The following is a 20,846-nucleotide window of genomic DNA, read 5'->3' on the forward strand; positions in this document are numbered from 1 at the left end:
CTAAGAAATCTGCAGAGGCTATATCGGTATCAGACAAAGCTATCAAAACGGGGGGCAAAGGAAGGAAAATGGATGTCCAGGGTCTGGAGCCGGTGTCAGGTGATTGCTGCTAATGAAATAAAATTTAAATTTTAAGGCAGGACAAGAAAATGTAAACACAAAATTGTCTCGTTCTGTCCCTTTATGCCTCCTTCCTCCCTCCCTAATGTGCAGTGTGCATTTTTGTTACACGTTAACCAGACTTTCTCAGAGATGAGAGTGCCTGCTGGGCCACAGGTCATTTTTCTCCCCCTCTTTCTTCTAATTTTATCAATGTAAAAGAATAGCCTTCTTTCCCAATGCTAGGGGGTCATGGTGACTTGCTGCTTTGTATGGGCTTACCTGGACTGCGTTATCCTTGGGGAACTTTATGTAAAATATCAATATGTCATTTTGATATACAATCTTTTGTCTCGAAAATGTGTATGACTGCGCCTCCGACTTCTAACAGGTGGAACAGTTCTCAGAGCTTTCTGAGAGTGTGTCTCCTGGGTTATAATCCTCAGTTTGGCTCGAATAAAATTCCCTTTTTTTCTCGTTAGTTTGATTGCTAATTGAATTTTCGTCAACACAGCAGTCTTGGGTGATGGACAGAGATAGACAGGATCAGAATCACCTACAGGGCTTAAAACACCAATTGCTGGGCCCCAGCCCCAGAGTTTCTGATTCAGTAGGTCTGGGATGGGTCCTGAGAATGTGCATTTCTAGCAAGTTCCCAGCTGATGCTGCTGGTCTAGGGATTCACTCTGGAGCCACGGGCTCAAACTGACCCTCTTCTTTCTCTTTAAAATGGACATACTTCTACTTTAAGGGGTATTGTAATAAATTAGAAAGATAAAATAAGTGAGTGAGGAATCTGAAAGGGTGGAAACTGATTTCCCTTACAATTGCCTGATTGGGATTGATTGAGATGGGAGTTGGGATAAGAATGACACTGATTCTGCCTTAGCCAACCAACTGGGGAGTCGTGCCTCTGAGTCAGGAAGTACAGGGGAAACAGATGTGGGAGTGGAAATAATGAGTCCAATTTTGGATTTGTTGAATTTTAAATGCAGTTCTCACATATCTTTCTCACTTTTTTTTTTTTTAATGTACTTATTTTTATTATTTATTTATTTTTGGCTGTGTTGGGTCTTCGTTTCTGTGCAAGGGCTTTCTCTAGTTGTGGCAAGTGGGGGCCACTCTTCATCGCGGTGTGCGGGCCTCTCACTATCGCGGCCTCTCTTGTTGTGGAGCACAAGCTCCAGACGCGCAGGCTGAGTAGTTGTGGCTCATGGGCCTAGTTGCTCCGCGGCATGTGGGATCTTCCCAGACCAGGGCTCGAACCCGTGTCCCCTGCATTAGCAGGCAGAACCACTGCGCCACCAGGGAAGCCCTCTTTCTCACTTTTAAAAAAAAGGTCAGTGTAGTGGGTATTTACTGGCTGAGTCACTTTACCATAGTTTAACTCTGTGTCTTTCAATGGGCACTTCCAAGCTGTGACAAAAACCTGTGTGAGATGTTTGCTAGCCCCAGGTGAGGCTTTCTGAGCTCCACATTTGCACTCTTATCAGACACTTGGAGTCTCGGAAGGTGAACATTTGTCTGGGGCAAATGTCAAAGCAACGGGGATCAGAGATCCAAGAAACAAGTGATCCTCTAAGAAACAAGCTATTCCTCCAACAAGGAATGGCTGCTGATGGTGGATGAGGACGGCGAACGCAGGTTTTCAAGAAATATTTCCTCATTGTCAACCACGATTTTCTGCTGTTCCTATAAAGGCATTAACATTGGCCTCCTTTTCCTACCAATATTGCTAACACTGCTGTAAGTGTAACGTAGCTTCCCTATTCCAAAGGTTTTGTATTATTTTACCAGGAGTTGTAACATGGACGGCGCTTAAGCTGTTTTTCCCTAAAGGAAAAGGATTATAATAACCGAGAGCTTTTTAGTATCTCGATCGCAAAACGCTTACAGTTCAGAAGGAACGAGGAGTCGCCAAGGATTTCCCCGTGGAAACAGCTTCTGCCCTCCACGAATACTAGGAATGTGCTCCCGCCTTCCCGGTCGCAGCCAGGGAGGAGAGCTCGCGGCTCGTTCCCACTCCCAACGCCTTGGGCTGGCGTGGCCATCCCTACATTTCCAGTTACTTAGCAACGTCCGGGTAAATGGAGACAATGCCCTGTGAATCTTTACGGGTATTCTCCTTTCACTGCCCCCCTTGGGGGTGGGGTGGGGTATACTGTGTATTCTTTGGTGATGGATGGCAACCGGCTGCGCCTAGCCGGGTTGATCCACGGAGCTAACACGCTGGCAAGGAAGAAGATGCCAGAGGCCGAGGTCCCCGAACCCCGCGAGGACCACGGCCCCAACACCCCAGCGTCCCCCATCTCCCCTCCTCCAGCCCCTGGGCGATGCGCGTCCCAGGCGGAGAACTGGGACGGGCGGGGGTCGCGGGGCCAGGCGCGGGGTCGGAGATGGGAGACTAGGGGCGCTGGGAGTGCGCGGAGCCCCGGTGCGGGAGCCCCGGTGACGCACCAGTGACGTCGACGGCGGCGGGCGGGATTTCCCGGCCCCTCCCGGGCGCCCGGCGAGACCCTGCTGCGGAGTGGGCGCGACCAGAGTGGACGCGAGAAGGCGGGGGTCGCCGACACGCGCTCTGCACCCGCCGGACCCGGACGCACGCCTGGAGCCCGGCACGGGGGGTGCCGAGCAAACAAAGTACTCGGCAGCTGGGTGACCGCACTCGCCAGCGGGGCACGGGCTCGCCCACCAGCACCCCGCGCTCGGCCTCACGTGGTCTTTCCCCTGCCCGGGCCTGGAGGCACGGGGCGGAGCGGGGCGGGGCGGGGCTGGTGACGCGGCGCGGAGACCCCGGGGGCGGCGCGCGGCGCGAGGCGCGCGTTTCCACCGTGAGCCCGTCCGCGTCCAGGCGCGGGAGCCGGAGCGCCGAGCCGGAGCCGGAGCCCCCCCCGCCCCCAAGCCTTGCGCCCGGATTGAGGGGCGATGCCGTTCGGTCTGGCCACCCCCCGCGAGCACCGCTCCGGAGACAAAGCCCGCGCGTGAGCGGCGCCCTCGGCCCGGGTAAGTGCCGGCTGGGGCGTGTCGGTGGGGAACGAGAGGCACAGTCCTTGCTCCGGCGAGCTCGGGGCGAGCCAGAGACAAAAGGGAAACTCGGGCGGGACGGTCTCTGGAACTGGAGAGACGGTTCTGGTGCCTGCGTTTTCCTGCAGCTGTCAGCGGAAGCTCGCGAAACGAATACCTGTGATCATCTTGGCCGCCCGCGGCGAACCCGGCCTGCGCGGCGCCCGCACAGGTGCGCATCATCGGCGGCCCGGCGCCGGCGCGTGCGGGGGCCCCTCGAAGCCAGGACCCTCCGCCGAGCCCTTGGGAAACCCGAGTGCAGGTTTGGACAGACAGCTCGGAACGTCTGAGGGGTCTCCTGGGGGTCGGGGTCGCCCGATCTCTCCGGCTCGAGGCGGGGGAGGCTTCTGGGGACTCCTTTTTCGTATGTAGGTCACGGCCGTTTGTTCTTGTCTCGGCAGGGGCGTCCCCCGTTGAGGAGCGCCGTAATGGGAGGGATGGAGTGGCTAGTTGGTCATTTTATTTGGAGAAATGCTTTGGGCCTGAAGAAGCCCTCTTGATTCCCCAGCACCCGGGACACCTGCCTCGGGAACAGTTCGGGCGGCGACAGTGGACGGAGGGGCGACGGTTTGTCCCTCCCTTATGGCGTCTGTCCCCGAGTCTGGTGCTGAAATGGGCTGCGCTCGCAGCGCGCGCACCCAACGGCATTGGGGGAGCTTTGGTTTAATTTTTTTAATTACCTTAGAAATAAAGACAAGAGGATGGGATGGGGCGGTGGACAGAGGTGTGACTGGAGAAGACTTCTTAATTTAAAAACAAGGAGGACTTATTTCTGTGTATCTTGAGCTAGGGTGTTAGGAAATGCAGAAATGGTAAAGTTTGATCAAGTGATAAAGTGGATCCTGGACACGGGTTCTCCCACCCTCTTCCCAGCTCCCCACCGGCGCCTGTTTTCTTCTCTCTCTGCTGCCTCCCAGGACTGTAAAAGGCTGGCGCAGGGCCGGCTGGGCTGCGCTGGTGTTTCCCATTAAACCGTGTGAGTCTCTTCATCTGCTCAGGAGTTCTCACTGTGGTGCTTCCTTCTCATGGTGCGACAGGAAAATTCAGTGGCAAGTGCCTCAAAGAGGCAGGGAGGGGACCCGGGCCCTTTGGCTGGCTTCTTGATCCTTTGGGGAAATCCTTTACCTGGTTTCTGCATGCTGGGGGGGAAGGAGGCACCCGCCATCTGATCTGGCCCCGTTCCCTACTGTGGGAACAGCCGAGGTGATAAACGGAAAGCCTTTTTCAATCCTGAGAAACAAGACACGGTACACTGTAAACTGTGAATTATTTTTGAAGTGTGGGGTTGGCTGCATTATCAGTCGTGATGAGACATGGATATAGCCGGGGATAACTAGTAGGCATTAATGTAAGGTGTATTGTGATGCTTTGCTAGTTAATGAGTAGCCGCACCATGGGGTTATTAGGCTGAAATGACTATTTAGGACAATGGGCTTCCTCTTTTCTCCTCCGCCCACACATGGCTCTTATCCTTCAGCCTCCTTAACAGAAAATTGTTCAGAGGAAGCCTCTAGAAGATGTTTGGGCAGCTGAGAAAAAAAGCAGTGCAAAAGGGTCATTCCCAGTAGTGCAGTGATTGGCCGGGCAATCGCCTTTGCCGTTTCTCGTGCAAGTTGATGGTGGAGAAACGAGGAAAAAGCTTTTCCTGTATTCATCTTACAGTTTTTAAAGCCAAAATGACAGTCTCTGAAGCCCTCCAAATCTCAGTATGTTCTTCGAAATGGTGGAACGTCAGGTGGGAACTGGACACTGTCCTCTTGTCCCCTGGTTCCCCGGGAAGCTAGTGCCTGGCAGCTGCCTCAGGAGGATGGGGCTGAACTTACGGGTGATTGTGAATAATGTCGTCTCTCTCACACACGCACACACTGACTCACCACATAGCTACTCCTTACTGAGAAAAGCAGCCAAATGGCTGAGAAAAGACTGAAGTCTACTAGACGAATCCTTCTCATTTATTTATAGCCACATATCACTGTCATATTTTTCTTACCTTGTCTGATTTTTTGTTCTAGTTGAAGAAGGGAGAATGCCTAATAATGCAATGCATGTTAGTAGATTGAACTTTTTTCTTCATGGAATTTTGAAACAGTTTCTTTAAGATATTACCTGATTTGTTCTCAGAACACCTTTATGAGAATTTACTCTCAATATTATCTAATCTTGCAGATTATTCCTGGTTTTTTTTTTTTTTCACTCTAGACATATTCAGGCTTCCAGAGGAGTATTATTCAGGTAGAGAAATTGTTCATCAGTTTTCTTAAGCCAGAAACTGAAATTTAACTTCTTTCATGCACCAAAAATACTACCAAAATATCCTTTCAACAGTAGCCAGCAAAGGAATTTTAATTGAAAATCGGAGAAGCTGAATGAGTGTCAGAAAAGAAAAACAGGGAGATCAATTATAGTATAGAAATTAATGTAATACTACTGAAAGGTTTTAACTAGCTGGTTGAAGCCACGTGAAGAATAAACCAAATATCTTTTAAAAAATGATCAGAAGTGAAAACATGCAAATGAAATTTCCATTTAGGGAAGGAAGTAGAGGCAAGAAGAAGAAAAATTACTGCAGAGAAAACAATGGGAACTTAAAAAGAGCTCCATTCAACAAGCTAGCTGGAGCATTCCAAATCACTTTAATTGTCAAGGAGCTTTTGTTAGGTCAAATGGCAGCTGGTGTGCAATCAGTTTTTATGGTGGAACTTGGCAAACAAAATGGCAGGACCTGGGACTTCCCTGGTGACTCAGTGGTTAAGAATATGCCTGCCAATGCAGGGACACAGGTTCGAGCCCTGGTCTGGGAAGATCCCACATGCTGCGGAGCAACTAAGCCCGTGCGCCACAACTACTGAGCCTGCGCTCTAGAGCCGGCAAGCCAGAACTACTGAGCCCACGCGCCTAGAGCCCGTGCTCCGCAACAAGAGAAGCCACCGCAGTGAGAAGCCTGCGCACCACAATGAAGAGTAGCCCCTGCTCGCCGCAACTAGAGAAAGACCGTACGCAGCAACAAAGACCCAACGCAGCCAAAAATAAAATGTAAATTAATTAATTAATTAATTTTTTAAAAAGTCAGGTCCTGTGCAGATGGGGGAGTGCGGGGTGTGTTGAGGATATGGTGCTTCTGGAAGGGGCCCTGGGTGTGGAGAAGCTACTCTGTCCCTGAAGCCCTGAGGTTCTCAGGTATCTGCAAGTGAGTCACCAGTGGCCCAGCCTAGGAGGACCAGACAGCAGAGGGAGCAGCGGGGTGGAGGGAGGACCAGGCTTCAGCTGGATGCCCCTCGTGGATGAGCCCATTTAATCCTCCCAGCGTACCTGGAAGCTTTCTCTTCAGCAAAACAAAAAAAACCAGCAGTGTCTGTAGTGTCCTTTTTATCCAGGGGTATTCTGGCAGGGTACTTGCGGTGGGTGGTGACTTTCTTAACTAACCAAGGAAACGCACATACCAACGGGAGGCGAGCGACTGAGCTGCGTGGAAGAGACCCACCCCCAGGGACTGCACTTGTGCTCCCTTCCCAAAGAAGAAGATGTGTTCCTCTCACTTCTTAGAGTTCTCAAACCATTTCTCCCTGGGCAGCTGGGTTGACTCTCTAGTGGGACATCTGCTGTGAGGCTGAGGAAGTAGATAGAGGAGACAGAAGATAGAAGAAATGCTTTAAACATCCCTCTGGGGCCCAGGTCACCCTCTCTGCCCCATCAAACGCATGCACGACGCGGAGCAATGGCCCTCCACCCAGTAACTGGCGCGAGCTGCGCTTTCTGCTTTTCTCATTCGTCCCTGTGCTTCCTCCTGGTGCTCCTGTGTAACTTGCCGCTCTGGGGCCTTCTCTGCCACCCCCTGCCCAAGGTCGCCACCAAAGGAAGAGGGGTAGGACGATAGCAATAGGAAGAAGGAAAACATTTAAAATTGTTTCCAAAATTCTTATTAGAACACCTTTACAACTGCAGCAAAAGGGGTTACCGTGAAAAATTCATGTGCCCCCACAGCCCCACCACCCGAATTCAACTGTAATTACTTCTTCCCGTGTTTTATCACACAAATATGTAAAACTGAGAGATTTTTGCCAAAACAGTACACGAGTATAAAGGTCCAAGTAGGAGAAACGGAATTAGAAAACAGGAAGGAAAGAGCAAGGGAATACTGAGAGGGGGTAGAAAGCAGAGCAAGGTAGGGGATTGCTGAGGACAGTCTGTTACAAGTAGGTGATTTTCCACGATGGCCCCTCGGACTCTGTGGCTCAGCTTCTGGACGCTGTTGGAGAGGCAAGGACAGGGATGGCAGACGGTGGTGTCAGGACCCTCACATCCTGGAGGGACCCCCTTTTTATCTGTGGGACCCACTATCACAGTGAGGGTCCAGGCGTATCCAAGAATTGGAATCCTCCTCCGGCGTGTTTTTCGAGCCTAATTTGGGCAGGCATCTGTCCTGTTGCTCTGGAGTACCTGCTGTGCATACCCTTTATGGCAACTGTAGGAGAGGAAAAAAACTTCTCCTCTACCTTCTTGTGTTCTGTGCCTGGGGCCTGGGAATTAAACTGAGGACAGGCAAGAATAACAAGAGAAAAGAGCCAGATTAATGGGAAAAGGTTTATTATGCACGTGCACAGGACCTTCACAGGAAAGAAGAGCAAACCCAAAGAATCGGTTAGGCTTGAGAACGTATGTACCATTTTAACAAAGGGACATGAGTTGTGGGAAAGTGACAAGACAAAGAAAAAGGGCTTTGAGCTTCCAGGGGTGGTAAATTTTGGGAAGGTAAGTATGTGGCGAAAACTAATGGCAGATAAGGGTTATTTTATTTGTGTAGGTTTATTTGTGCAGGCCCATCTGGGTGGTGTCTTCCTCCAGTGATACTGGTGGTTTTTCTCCTGCTGGGTGATGGGAGGGGAAAACACCTTCACAAAGGGAAATTTACATCCTGCTTTTAGGTAGAAAGGGGGAGGCCAGAGAATTCCTCCTGTGTCTGCTGTTTTCTAATTGCCTTCAACTCAAAATAATCCTTATGCCAAGGTGGCATATTTTGGGGTGGTATATTCTGATCCCCTTCAGAATTTCCGGCAAAGTCGAGAGCCCAAAACTGGTGGCCTGTTAAACCAGTGTGAGTAATCCTTCTTTGCTTTTAGTCTCTGTTCCTCAATCTTGGGAAAAATCTGTTTTCTCTGTGCCCCAGTTGACTTCACTTACAACCCAGGGTCTTCAACTGGTCTGTAGATGCTTATTTAGCCCCTGACACCTGTGGGACCACATGGACAAGGGAGGGTCGCATCTTGGCTAAGGAGACAGATTACTTAAGTGTGTAAGTGTGTGTTTGATGGTATATATGGGGGAAGCAGATGTTGCAGGGATGTAGAGACACAGTCAAGCTTCTCAAGTTTTAAGGGCTCTGTGGCCAGGAAGGGATGATGGAACTTGAGTGGAGATTTCCAAAGCGTTGAACCTCAAGGGAAGTAACACAGGGAAGCTGACGGTGATAGCAGTCACCAAATTCTTTCTGGAGCAAGGTGAGGCGTAGATACATAAATCGGCCTTCATCGGCATCCCGTATTCTCTTCTTCAGCTGAATTTTAACTAACAGGGACAGGGTCACCGGAGTCTTCTGCTGACTTAGATCTTTGGGTACCCGGGTGACCCCACTACCCCGTCCCTGTCTCTGAGTGGCTTTGCCTCATCTCCCTTGCAGGCGGGGTTTGGTGTTTCAGCTCCACTCGGTCGGTCTTGTAGAATCGTGTCTTCTTCTGGCTGTTTCCCACAGACCTTTCTGTGCTCCGTCCGTCTGTCCACATTGTAGGGAGTGTGACCACTACCACCACTCTGCCATGCCTCCATGTCCTCAGAACTGCTAAGAGGAGGTTAGAGAAAAGCACAGTGTGTCCTGCACGGGGCGGGGTGGGAGGGGACCAGCCCTGACACCCCCCGCCCACCACATACTCTAATGGGTCAAAGTCCTCTGAACTCCCCAGTTTCTCTCCAAACCCTCTCCTCGTGCTAGAATCTGTTTTAGTAAATAGCGTCTGAAATAAGTCGATCGTTGGCCTGGACCCAGGCGCGTTTTCTTTGTCATGGGATTTGTCACCACGGAGTTCTGCCAATCCTCACCGTGACCAGCCTTCCCAGGGTGGTCAGCCTTTCTCTGCTTTCCCTGTGCGTTCCTGCTGCAAACCACGTTCAGCAAGCTCGGGTCTGCAGCAGGCCCTGGAAAGCTGAGTCCCATTTTTGAATCCAGACAAACGAGAAAGGGCTCTCTAAGCAAGAGTGACCAGCCTGTGTGAAGGCTGAGAGTTACGAAAGTGCAGTGAGGAGAGTGGAAGAGGCAGATGGGAGCCCGGTTAGGAAGGCGCATGAGTGGCATGTGGAAGAGTCTTTTGTAGGAGGCATGGGGATCCAGGGCAGGTGTTTAGCAGATGCAGGATTTAGCAGGTCCCAGCCTCGGCGCCCTGTGCCTGCTGCGCGGGGTGAGTCAGAGGAGAGAGCGGGAGGTGGAGGGCAGGGGGAGCTGGCAGGTGCCTCCAGGTGAGCAGAAATCTGCCTGGAGACAGAGCCAGAGCTGCGGGTACCCAGGTGAAGCCAGGGGGCGGGTGACACTGCCCACTTGTGGGGGGGGTGGTCCGAGGGAAACCAAGTAGGGAGGCTTCAGAGAGATCAGATATGATGTTTGGGGCAAAACAGAAATGATTCTGTAGAATGCATACTCTTTCTACTGCAAGTTCTCCTGTTTTGAGGTCCCTTAAAAGGGGCCCCCTGCCTAGCAGTCCCTGAGGCTGCTCAGCCCGCCGGTCTCTGCGAAGCAACAGCAAACCGCCGCCACCCCGCTTCCCTGGATGACTCATTCTTTCTGCGTTCAAGCAGTTGCAGCTCTGCTTCTTGTTTATGATTCCTTTGTCCCCCTAACGTTACGCACTTGATCCGATGCTGCTCACACCATCTCTCGCCAGTCGCTGACGTCGGGGATTACTGTTTCTTAGCCTTCCGTGAGAACGTGTCTCTGTCCAAGGGTGAGTCTCTGTGTTCTGTTTTTCCCGAACCTCCTGGTCCCCCTCTACCCACCCCCAAGGTCTGGTGGCCCGAGGCAGGAGCTCTGGGCCCTGGCCCAGCTTCACAGTAACCATGGCAACTCACCTAAACCACCCACAGATTGGCCCAGGGCCCCAGGCTAGCTCGGGCTCCCTCTGGTTGTTAGGTGTTAGCTGTGAAACACGCCCCGTGGTGGGGTTTGCTCTCTTTCTTTCTTCCTTTTTTTTTTTTTTAAACAGTCCTCACTCTATCCTGCTGTTTTTCCTCACTGCACCTTCTACATGGGAGGGATACAGCAGTGGAAAAGGCAGGCAGTGGACGGGGAAACAAAAAAAATCCCTGCCCTTGTATATGTCATAGTAGAGACATCACACCATAATAATAAGTCAGAAAATCGAAAGTAATTTAAAGAAGCAAATAAATAAGCATTTAACAGTATAATCAGTGCTTGGGAGAAAAATAAAACGAGAAAGGGAGATAGAGAATGCCAGGGAAGGGTGTTATGAATTTAAAATGGGCTGCTCATGGAAGGATTACTATGTTGATCCAAGATGAAGGTGAGGAGGTAAATGAACTTACCTGATCTGTGTGGTGCCAGTGAAAATGGAAGCAGCTGGAAACGTGGTGGACCCACGGGTCATTGATGCTCAGCGGCCTTCCTTGACGGAACAGGGCTTCGTTCCCCTCCTCGCACACTCCCACCGTACAAGGAAGCTGCATTTCCCAAAAGGAGCGTTTGGTAGTGTTGGGTGAAAAAAAATGCACAACGTGAGAGTTGAGAGTTGTATTCGATGGATTTACTGAGGGCTTAAGCCCAAGACACAGCCTCTCAGATGGCTCTGAGGAACTGCTCTGGAAAGGTAAGGGAGGACCAAGGCTCTACAGGAGTTTCTGCAACAAAAACCAGGTAGTTGGAACATCAAAAGATTACTGTGAATTAAAGAAAACTAGGCATCTCAACTTAATGAATTTAGCACGTTTCTTTGTGTGGACAGATGCAAGAGTCTGGGCTCATTGAAATCATTCCTTTGATATGCGCCGTAACTCTCTAGGGTCAGTATCCTGCTTTTCTCCATCCTGAAACCCTTCAGGGTGCACAGCTGAGGGTGACTGCAGTGGCTGCTGGTTTGACGGTCGCAACATCCATTGTTTACTGATACGGCAGGTGACATTCTTCATCCCCAGGAGTACAGCTCGGGGCAGAGGCAGAGACTCTCAGCAAAATAACACGCAGCACAGAGATGTCTCTCACTCCAGAACAGCCTGTTTGGTGGACACCCCACCCATCCAGGGACGACCAGTGGGCCAAGCAGCTCCTGATGTACCAGGCTCCAGATAGAGCCTGGTACCGGGGAGTTTACCCATCCCAGAGCCCTCCAGAGGGTGCCCTGAGAGGCTGGATCAGAGACCTGCACGTCTGCAAGATCTGGGGGCTCGCTAGAGTAGAGAGACCACCCGCAGGTCCACTCTTCTGTGCGCCTGGATGGGTTAGGGGACACAGCTCTGTAAGAAGGGTTTCGTATGTTCTGGATGCCTGGCCTGCCTCATTCACAGTACGTTTGCTTAATGATGAGCTTCACTGGCTGTTCCTCCATTTTAACACCTGTTTAGGGAGCCATTTATTTGTAGCACAGTCTGTCTGTAAAATTCAGGGTAGATCCATCCGTGGTTTCCAAACCTGGCTGCGTAACGGAATTGCTTTGGGTAGTTTTCAGAAATACTGCTTTCTTGCCTCACCCCTGGACATTCTGATTCAGCAGGTCTGGGCTAGAGCCTGGGACTGTGTCTTGAGTTTTACAAACCACGGAACCAGGTGATTTCTGTGGGTCTTTCTTCCTCGTGTCTGATCACCCCCAACCTGCCCAAGCGTCGTGGAGCCTGTTTCCCATGCTGGTCCCTCCCGCCCACCTGCAGCCCTGAGACGTGACTCCCGGCAAACGCCACCCGGCTGCCACGCGTGCTGGAGCCCAGGTCTCCCTTCCAGGATGAACGCATGCATCTGTCGTCCCTGCATTTCGTGCGAGAGCCTCCTCCATGGGGAAACCAGCTACTCTCCCTGAATAACTGCCTCTGCGCGGAGCACGATGACCTTGGGACACAGACATTCCCTCCACAGCTCCCCTCCCGCAGGGAGCAGCACCCCGTGGTCTGGAGCACCCCGCAGGTCGCACCCTTGTTTGCTGTGGAGTCAGGAGGGACCCTTGGTTGTTGATGAGACGTGTGAAGGCTGCTGCGTGCCATGTGCCGGGGGTCGGGACGCAGAGGTGAGGAGAAGGCATCCCAGCTCTTGAGGAATTTGTGATCTAGTGAGACAGGCGGATGATTATAACACCACAGGGAACTAAGAACAGGTCCCTCCGATCACAAATCTAGCCTGGGTCACGGAAGGCTTCCAGAAGGGTCTCAGGATTTGGCCAGGTGAAAGGGTTGGGGCAGAGCCAGTGAGTGGTGGAGCCTTTCCAGGCTGAGGGTTTCTGCTTGAGCAAATAATAGTAATAATAGTAGCAAACATTTATTGAGTGCTTACTATTATACATGGCAGACTCTAAGTGCCTTCTATTATACTACGTATTTGTTCCTTGATAACTGTTGTGTTAGGAAAAATAATCCCTCCCCCAAAGATGGCCACACTCAAATACCTAGAACCTATGAATCTGTTAGCTTAAGGGTAGAAGTGATTTTGCAGATATGAGTAAGAATCTTGAGGTGGGGGAATCAGCGTGGATTATTTGGTGGGCCCAATGTAATCACAAGTATCTTTATAAGAGGAGGGTAGGAGTGTTTGAGAGATTGAAGGTGTCATGGTGCTGGCTTTGAAGGTAGAGGAAGGCCACAAGCAGGGAATGGAGGTGGCCTCTGGAAGCTGGAAAAGGCCAGGAAATGTTACCAAACTCAGTTCAGCTGCTCACCACTCAAAAACCAATAATCGAGAGGCAAGCGTTGGAGAAAAGGGAAGTTGTTTTAATCAGAAAAGCCAGCGATCTGGGGAGAAGGTGGACTCGTGTCCGAGACCAACTCCGAAGATTCTGCTCATCATGACAATTCTTGAAAAGGGGAAGCAATCTCAGTTAATCATTAAGGTAGGAGGTCAGATTCTTCGTCTTTTTTTTTTTTTAGGTTTAATTTTATTTATATTTGGCTGTGTTGGGTCTTCGTTGCTGTGTGCAGGCTTTCTGTAGTTGCGGCGAGTGGGGGCTACTCTTCGTTGTGGTGCACGGGCTTCTCCTTGTGGTGGCTTCTCGTTGCGGAGCACGGACTCTAGGCACGCGGGCTTCAGTAGTTGCAGCACGTGGGCTCAGTAGTCATGGCTCACAGGCTCTAGAGCGCAGGCTCAGTAGTTGTGGCACACGGGCTTAGTTGCTCTGCAGCACGTGGGATCTTCCCGGACGAGGGCTCTAACCCGTGTCCCCTGCAGTGGCAGGCGGATTCTTATCCACTGCACCACCAGGGAAGTCCCCTCATCATTTTTCCATTGCTCGCAGACTGCTGACTTCTCCTGATCTTCCTTTGGATGCTGTCTTACCTGCCTGGTTCACTTGCACATTTGCTAAGGGGGAAGCTGGGGGTACTGAGTCAGTCATTCTTTAACTACTTAATTCTTCATTCTCACGCCTTTTAATCCAGGAAAGGAATCAACAGGTTAGGTAAGGCGTTGTGTATGTTCAGTAGGGCAGAACTCAGGAGGCAGGTTAAATGTTACCGAGTGATCTCATTTCTATAAGGTTCGAGGGGAACAGAAATGGACAAACAGGAAAGGGACAAAAGAGCTGCTTATAGGAACATTCTCCCCCACAGCCTCCCCCGCAGCCCTCCTGAGGCTGTGGAGTGCCAAACTCCAGCACTATAAAATCATGAATTTGTGTTGCTTTAAGCCATGAGTTTGTGGAAATTCATTGCAGCAGCGATAGGAAACGAATACAGCCATTACTTTTGCCATCTTGCCACTGAAGAAACCAAGAGGTTAAGTAACCCGCCCAAAATTGCATAGCAAGTAAGAAGTAAATCCAGGATCCAAAATTCATCTGTCTGGCCTCAGATCCTGCGGTTACTTGTTCGCTTTCATTTCTCTCCTGCCTGGCAGAGGTTAAAGAGCATCATGGCCCCTGGAGGTTGGCAGGAGATCGCTTTTCTCCGCTATCTGATGGTTTTTACACTCCTCCTTGGCTGAGTGGTTAAGGAGAGACTCGGGTTAAGCACAGCATCCTTATGCATTTAAAATTCTCCTATCTTCAAACATCTGTTCCTACCTCGTAGTTCCTTTATTCATTTATTCTGACTCGTTTTCTCTCTCATATAAAGCATCCCCTATCCCTCTATCTTTGACTGAAATAAGTGGTGAGAGGAATTTTAAGGCAGGGTTATAGGTTTTTGTTTTTTTTAATATTAAGCACAGTAAGCATTACTTGAAACCACAACTCCAGATACATCTGCTTCACTTATACTCCAGGTATTTTACAGGCTGGGCTTAGATTTCCAAAGGAGCAATAGGTAACATTTCGGAATTTACTGAAAGCATTCATGTCCCCTGTCCACTTGATCTTCTCAGAAATGCTGGGGGGATGTTTATCCCCATGTTTCAATGAGGAAACTAAGGCTCAGAGAAGTTCAATGTGGGGAATTCCCTGGCAGTCCAGTGGTTAGCACTCCGCACTTTCACTGCTGAGGGCGCAGGTTCAATACCTGGTCAGGGAACTAAGATCCCACAAGCTGTGCGGCGCAGCCAAACTAAAAAAAAAAAAAGTTCAGTGTGGCCGGGATGGAAGCTCTGGGCCTCCACACTTTCTCTATTGTATTCTTTTGCCTCTTAAAGGAAAAAAAATTGACCCAAAACATCCTTACAAGGAAATAGGATGCCAGATTCCAGGTCAGATGTGCCCCTTTCAATTGTAGGAGTAAGATGCTGGGGTATCCACACCAACCCCTCTCGGTGTTTCTGGGGCCCCGCCCTGCTGGAGGGGATGCATCAGATCCCTGGGCCTTTGCCATGAGAGTGTCACGTGGGGTAGTTTAGTTGAGACTCACTAGTATCTCAGGGCACAGGTGGGAGTCCTGATAAGGACCCACGGAGACATGCAGGTTGCTGCAGGCCTGGGCTCCCAGTGGGACGAGGACAAAGGCCTCAGGTCTGCTTCTCAGTGCTCACTGCTCTCCTTACACATGGGCCCCCCAGGCCCCTCGGTGGTCCTGTCCTGCTCACCGCCCCTCTGCCAACACAGGGGTCCCAGGGACAAGTCAGTCCTGGCCTTTCTCTGTTCTCTTTCTAGGTGCCTTTGGGGGCCTCCCATTGATGAGAGACCCCTTCATACAAATCAAGAGTTTGGCACCCAAAACTTCTTCCTGAGGAGGGCTCTCAGAACTCACTTTGGAAGTGAAAAGCAGGATACCTCTGTCTTTCCCTTTCTGCTTTAACAATCCTGGTTCCCCTGGAGGCAACACAGATACCCCTGGCCGGCTGAGAAGGGCTAGGTACAGGGAAGCCCGGAGAAAAAGCACAGACCAGAGCGGCAGGATATTCTCTCTCTACACCGAAGTCTGGACTCACCTGTTCAGGGAAAGGAAGGACCCTCAGTGTCCCCCAGATGGAGGTGAGAGAAAAGGTCCCTGGCTTGCTACCTGGGCTGTGTGGTGATGCCGGATGCTCAGCCACTAACTGTCTGGTTAAAGGAAGTTAAGGAGGTTAGGTTACTTGCCCTCTGCCAGCCTTCAGCTTCCTCAAGGCGGTACCCAGAATTACTGCAAGAGGTCTCTGAATCCAGGTCTGCACCAGGAACCCTGTGTAGACTGAATGCAGGGTGCTGTGCTTTTGCATAAAGCTAATTTGCAAGTGTACATAGACGCCTCTGGGATCAATTAAGACAAAAATGAATTTAAGTGTACTGCTGATTTCTTTAGATCATTTTATATCTTCTGAGTCAGTAGATATCAAAAGTACAGCCATAAGGGAAGCTGCATTTTTATTATTATTATTTTAGAAGGGACCTTATGCTTGAAACCATTGGAACCATGGTCTGCGAAATCCCTTCCATTTCTAATACTCTGTGGTTTATGAACAATGTCATGTTATGGTAAGTTCTCTGAATATACCAGAAATGTAGTTGCTGTCGACTTCTTCCACATTGCTCGCTGGCTTCAGAGCAGGAAGCCTCTGTAAGCAGCCGTACTCCTTCCACAGGGCATTGAGCGGAGACTTTCCAGGGGGTGGGTCTTCCCTGTGTAGGTGTAGAGGGCCATTCTGAGACTGGCTGTTGGTCACTCACCGTCCCTGGTAAAGTGGAGACTAGTTAGTGGCCGGTGAGACTTAACTGTGCCATCAGAGGACAGCTCCGTCCCCGGCAGCCCTCTCAGGTTTGGAGTCTCCTTCCACCCCGAGGTGATCCTCTTCTTGGACCAGAGCTTCATTTTATCTGCTTCTCAGACTTGGATACTGGTCTTTGCATCCTTCTCTATTTACTTATAGAGACTTTGGGTTTGAGCCGGACCACGTGTACCTTTTTCTTGCATTTTATAGCCTTTTCTCATTCGACTTGTCCCATCTCTGGTGCCTCTTCACAACAGCTAGTTGACTGCTGGTTAAAAGGAGAAACAGCCAGAGCCAGCCTCCCTGGCAAACTGTCTTGCTCAGAGATGGCTCAGAGCTTTCCCAGCATGGTCCAGCCGTATGGTACAGGAGGAGCTTTTTCTCCGTAGGGGTGCTGGCACAGGTCAGAGCAGCCCAGCATCTCCTGTGGGCTGTGGCTTCTTTGGCTGCCAGGAAGAGGTGGAATATATCCCTGCTTGCTTCCAGCCCCAGCTCCACCTATCACCACGGCCACCTCTCCTACTTAGGGGCAATTCACCGTGAACAACTACTTTCCTGGGATCATCAGTGGGCTGTTGACACGTTAACGAAAAACTGGTGTCAGACTCTGCATCCTTTTTCTTGGAAAAAACCCAGATTATTTTTAGGCTTATTTAATGAGTCCTGTTTTGGGTTTTTTTGTTTGTTTTTTTCCTCCACTGCTGCTAACATATGTTCCTCCATGCATAGTTCACTTGAGCCACACAAATCTTTCTGTCTGCAAAGTATGAATAACCACCTTGGAGAAATCCCGTTAATTCGCGTAACAAAGGATCAGCCATGTTAGTGGGTAGCAGCCTTCAACGTCAGTTCTTCTTCTTCTTTTAAGGACAACTGCCTTTGAGTCGTCATTTGGTCTTACAGATTCTTCTCCTCTAGAAGGAAAACTACATTACTGTGTTTTTCTTTCTTTTTTTTTTTTTTCCAAGATCAAGCCATTAAGTTGTTAACCTAATCTCAAAAAAATCTAACTAGACAAGGTCTGATATTCTATGAATGTGCTGAGTTGTCCTATGGGCTTTGTTCCCACCTGAGGCATCTTACTTGATCCTCATCTTTTGGGGGTAAGAGTATCATCTTACAAAGGGGAAGACAAATGCAGAGAGACAGAAACTTGCTTGAAGTCATACAAGTCACAAATAGCAGGATGAGAATAGGATAGGCTACCCTTCCTGTCTGAAAAAACACTCTTTTTCTGATTGTTTAAGCTTCTTCTCCGGAATAAGCATCGAGAGCATTCTAACTACTTCCCTTGAAGGGGGAATTCTCTGATTTGGTTCTGGCAGCTTGTTCTGCAGCCCAGGTGTTCACACCAAGATGCAAAGCGTATGAACTCGGCCCCGCCCCTGCACAAGACGCTGTTCATCAACACAGCCTGCCTATCCTCTTCATGTGGTCTTCTGCGCCCTCTCAGGGTTTATTTTAAGTTCTTCCATGATGTGTTCACAAGAAGGAAGTTTTCTTGTCAGTAAAGTGCCTTCTTGGGGTTAGCTGAGAATTCATCCACACATCCCCACTCTTAGAAGAATTAGAAAAAAGTAAATTACGCCGGATGTGTCAACAGTCATAAGTCAGAAGCCACTTGAGAGCCCAGCAGCGCTTCCTGGGTGCGTGAGCCTCTGTCCCCCCAGGGCTGTGGGTTCCTAGAGGCTTCCAGTGGGCAGAGCAGCGGATAAGCGGCTGTGACACTGTTTCAGAGTTCCTCTCCCCTAGGGTCCTGGGCCACGCTTCCTAGGTGGTTCTGAGCTACGCCCACACCCCACAGTGTGGCCATCACACAGCCCTTGTCTATGGCACGCAGACCTGCCAGAGGCCTTGAACTGCCGTCAATTTACAAACCCCTGGCTCTTGCTCGAATTACAAGGATGAACAAAACACCCGGCTTTGGCTGCTCTGCCTTGACGGGGCTGCCGCTGTGTGATTGCACTGCAGGGGTCTCTGCCGGTCTTGACTGACCATAGGCTGCCTTCCTCAGCAGCAAAGCTAAGTACTTAGGATACTTTGAAGGTGTGTTTCTGACAGCTTGAAGATGCTGATGATTCGAGGATCCTTCTGAAACAGCGTCATAGAATTCTTAAATGTCTTGAGTAAAGAGTAACAGCCTCTTTCATGAGCTTGTGGTTGGTGTATGTGAAGTTACAACATGTGGAGGCTTCCAATATCTTACTATTTTTGATAGTATATTAGATTGATAATATATTTGATAGTACGTTATTGTCGTCCTATTTAAAAAGAAAGGGAAGAGGGAATTCCCTGGCAGTCCAGTGGTTAAGACTCCATGCTTCCACTGCAGGGGGCATGGGTTCAATCCCTCGTCGGGGAACTAAGATCCCACGTGCTGTGCCACGCGGCCAAAAAAAATTTTTTTTAATAAAAATAAAAAAATAAAAAGAAAGAGAAGAGTGAACATGAAGAATGTATATAATCTATACCAAGTTTCTTCCTGGTATGTACCCTAGAGAAAGTCTCTCTCAAGAGATATATTTATGACATTATGGTACAAATATTACAATATTTGTACAATATGGTACAAAAATAACAAAATATTGTAAATCACCAGCTCTACATCTACAGGAGGAAGGGTAAAGAGAGGGTAAGTATACATATATATGTATATATACATATATATGTGTGTATACATGTATATGTGTATATATATATGGCAGTAAACTGGATAAATCTCAGAAAAATAGTTCAGGAGGATACATAAATATTTTTAAATAGGAAAATAATTGTATTGTTTAGAAACACATACATATATTTTTTAAAACTATAAAGACATGTGTAGGAATAAAAAACCAAATTCAGAAGAGTGGGCACACAATTAGGGAGAAGTACCCAGGGAATTTTGACCGTATATTTTTTATTTATTTCATAGGCTGGGTGGGAAATAGTCCAGGGTGTCCGTTGTATGATTCTCTAAATTGTATTATATGTCTGGAATATTCCATAGTAAAAAGCAGGTGGGAAATCTACCCAACTCTTTGCTCAGGAGCATAGGGGAAAAAATAATGAACAGATTATTAGATCATAGCAGATATTTATGTAAAGCATAGTGCGTATTTAGTTTTTGGCTGCTTCCATGCACAGTGGGCCTTAGCTGCCCAGGGACCGTCTCCTGGTCACACAGCCGCGAGGAGAGCAGATCACAACCACGCCCTGGCAACCTGGGGACAGAACCCAGGAACCAGCGGCCAGACTGACGTCCATACAGATAGGTGGACGAGTGGAGATGGGTCCCTAATGCAGCTGTCGAGCACCCAGTCCTAGTTTAAGAAAACTCCGGGTCTGTTCCAGACAACAGAAAGCATCTCTGGAGCCTTAAGCTAAAGGAAGATTTATTGTAAAGTTATGGGCAAGTTCACAGAATCAACGGGAATGAGCTGGCTCGGATGCCGGGGCTGGGGAACCATCGGCAAGTTCTCCACGACCTGTGAACAAGCCACCACTGCCGGCGGTCACCACCCCTGTGAAAAGCATCTCAGCGTCCTTTTGTCCACAGGCCTTGTTGGGAGCGTGCTGGGGCCAGGCTGGTCATTTGGCCAGGCTGTTGCAGGGGCACTGAAACCTGCTCCAACACAGAGCTTTGGGATTCATTCTGTCCTTAATGATTCCATGGATTTTTGCAGATGTGGTTGCCACGATCTTAAAGAAGCTAAACAAATACTCCCATTATCTCATTGCACTCTCGCCTTCTAACAGTCTGAAATTCCTCCACCAAATATTGATTTTTTTTTTTTTTTTGGCCTTGCCCTGCGGCTTGTGGGATCTTAGTTCCCCGACCAGGGGTTGAACCCGCGCCCTCAGCAGTGGAAGTGCAGAGTCCCAACCACTGGACTGCCAGGGAGTTCCCTAAATATTGTTTTTTAAAGGAGTCATAATACTGGAGCAAATATATGCATGTTTTTCATGGAATTAAGTCAAAGAATGTAAACAAAAATCTTAATTATCTTACTGAAATAACTTAATTAACTTACAGGTGATTTTAACTTTATATTTTCCTGTGGAGTTTGGATATTTTTGTAATGAGCACATAATTAGGAAAAAAAAATAGGCTCATTCCATTTGGAAACAAATCTACCCTTCAAAAGAATTATCGAGACCTGGAACCTTTGCAGCTGATGTTATTTCAACCTAGGCCACCATCATTTCAGCTCCCATGGTATTGACTCAGAGAAAAGAGCTGACGCTTGGTATTTTAGTTTGGTTGGTTTTTGGTTTTGCATTCGATTCAATTAAGTAAATAGCTACTCTGTGGTAATCCCTTTGCTCGGTGTCCTGAGGGTATAAAAATGAACCTAACACACTCCCTGCCCTCAGAAAAGCTGGCAGTCTAGAAAGG

General features: G+C 49.2%; 1 protein-coding gene across 3 annotated transcripts in view; it reads left to right on the forward strand.

Moving 5' to 3' along the window:
- Positions 1–2,617: 2,617 nt before the first annotated feature.
- Positions 2,618–20,846, forward strand: part of GNG4 (G protein subunit gamma 4) — a 70,633-nt gene continuing 52,404 nt past the window's right edge. The window contains exons 1-2 of one of the 3 annotated variants that reach the window (XM_082423161.1): positions 2,618–3,102; positions 3,252–3,334. The gene's annotated coding sequence lies outside the window, so the exon portion shown is untranslated. Of the gene's footprint in view, positions 3,103–3,251; positions 3,335–9,949; positions 10,149–20,846 lie in introns of those variants that run through there. The other 2 variants (XM_082423160.1, XM_082423162.1) reach the window with 2 other exon arrangements.

The sequence above is a fragment of the Balaenoptera physalus genome, assembly GCF_965194825.1.
Source record: "Balaenoptera physalus genome assembly, chromosome: 14".
Lineage (NCBI taxonomy): Eukaryota > Metazoa > Chordata > Mammalia > Artiodactyla > Balaenopteridae > Balaenoptera > Balaenoptera physalus.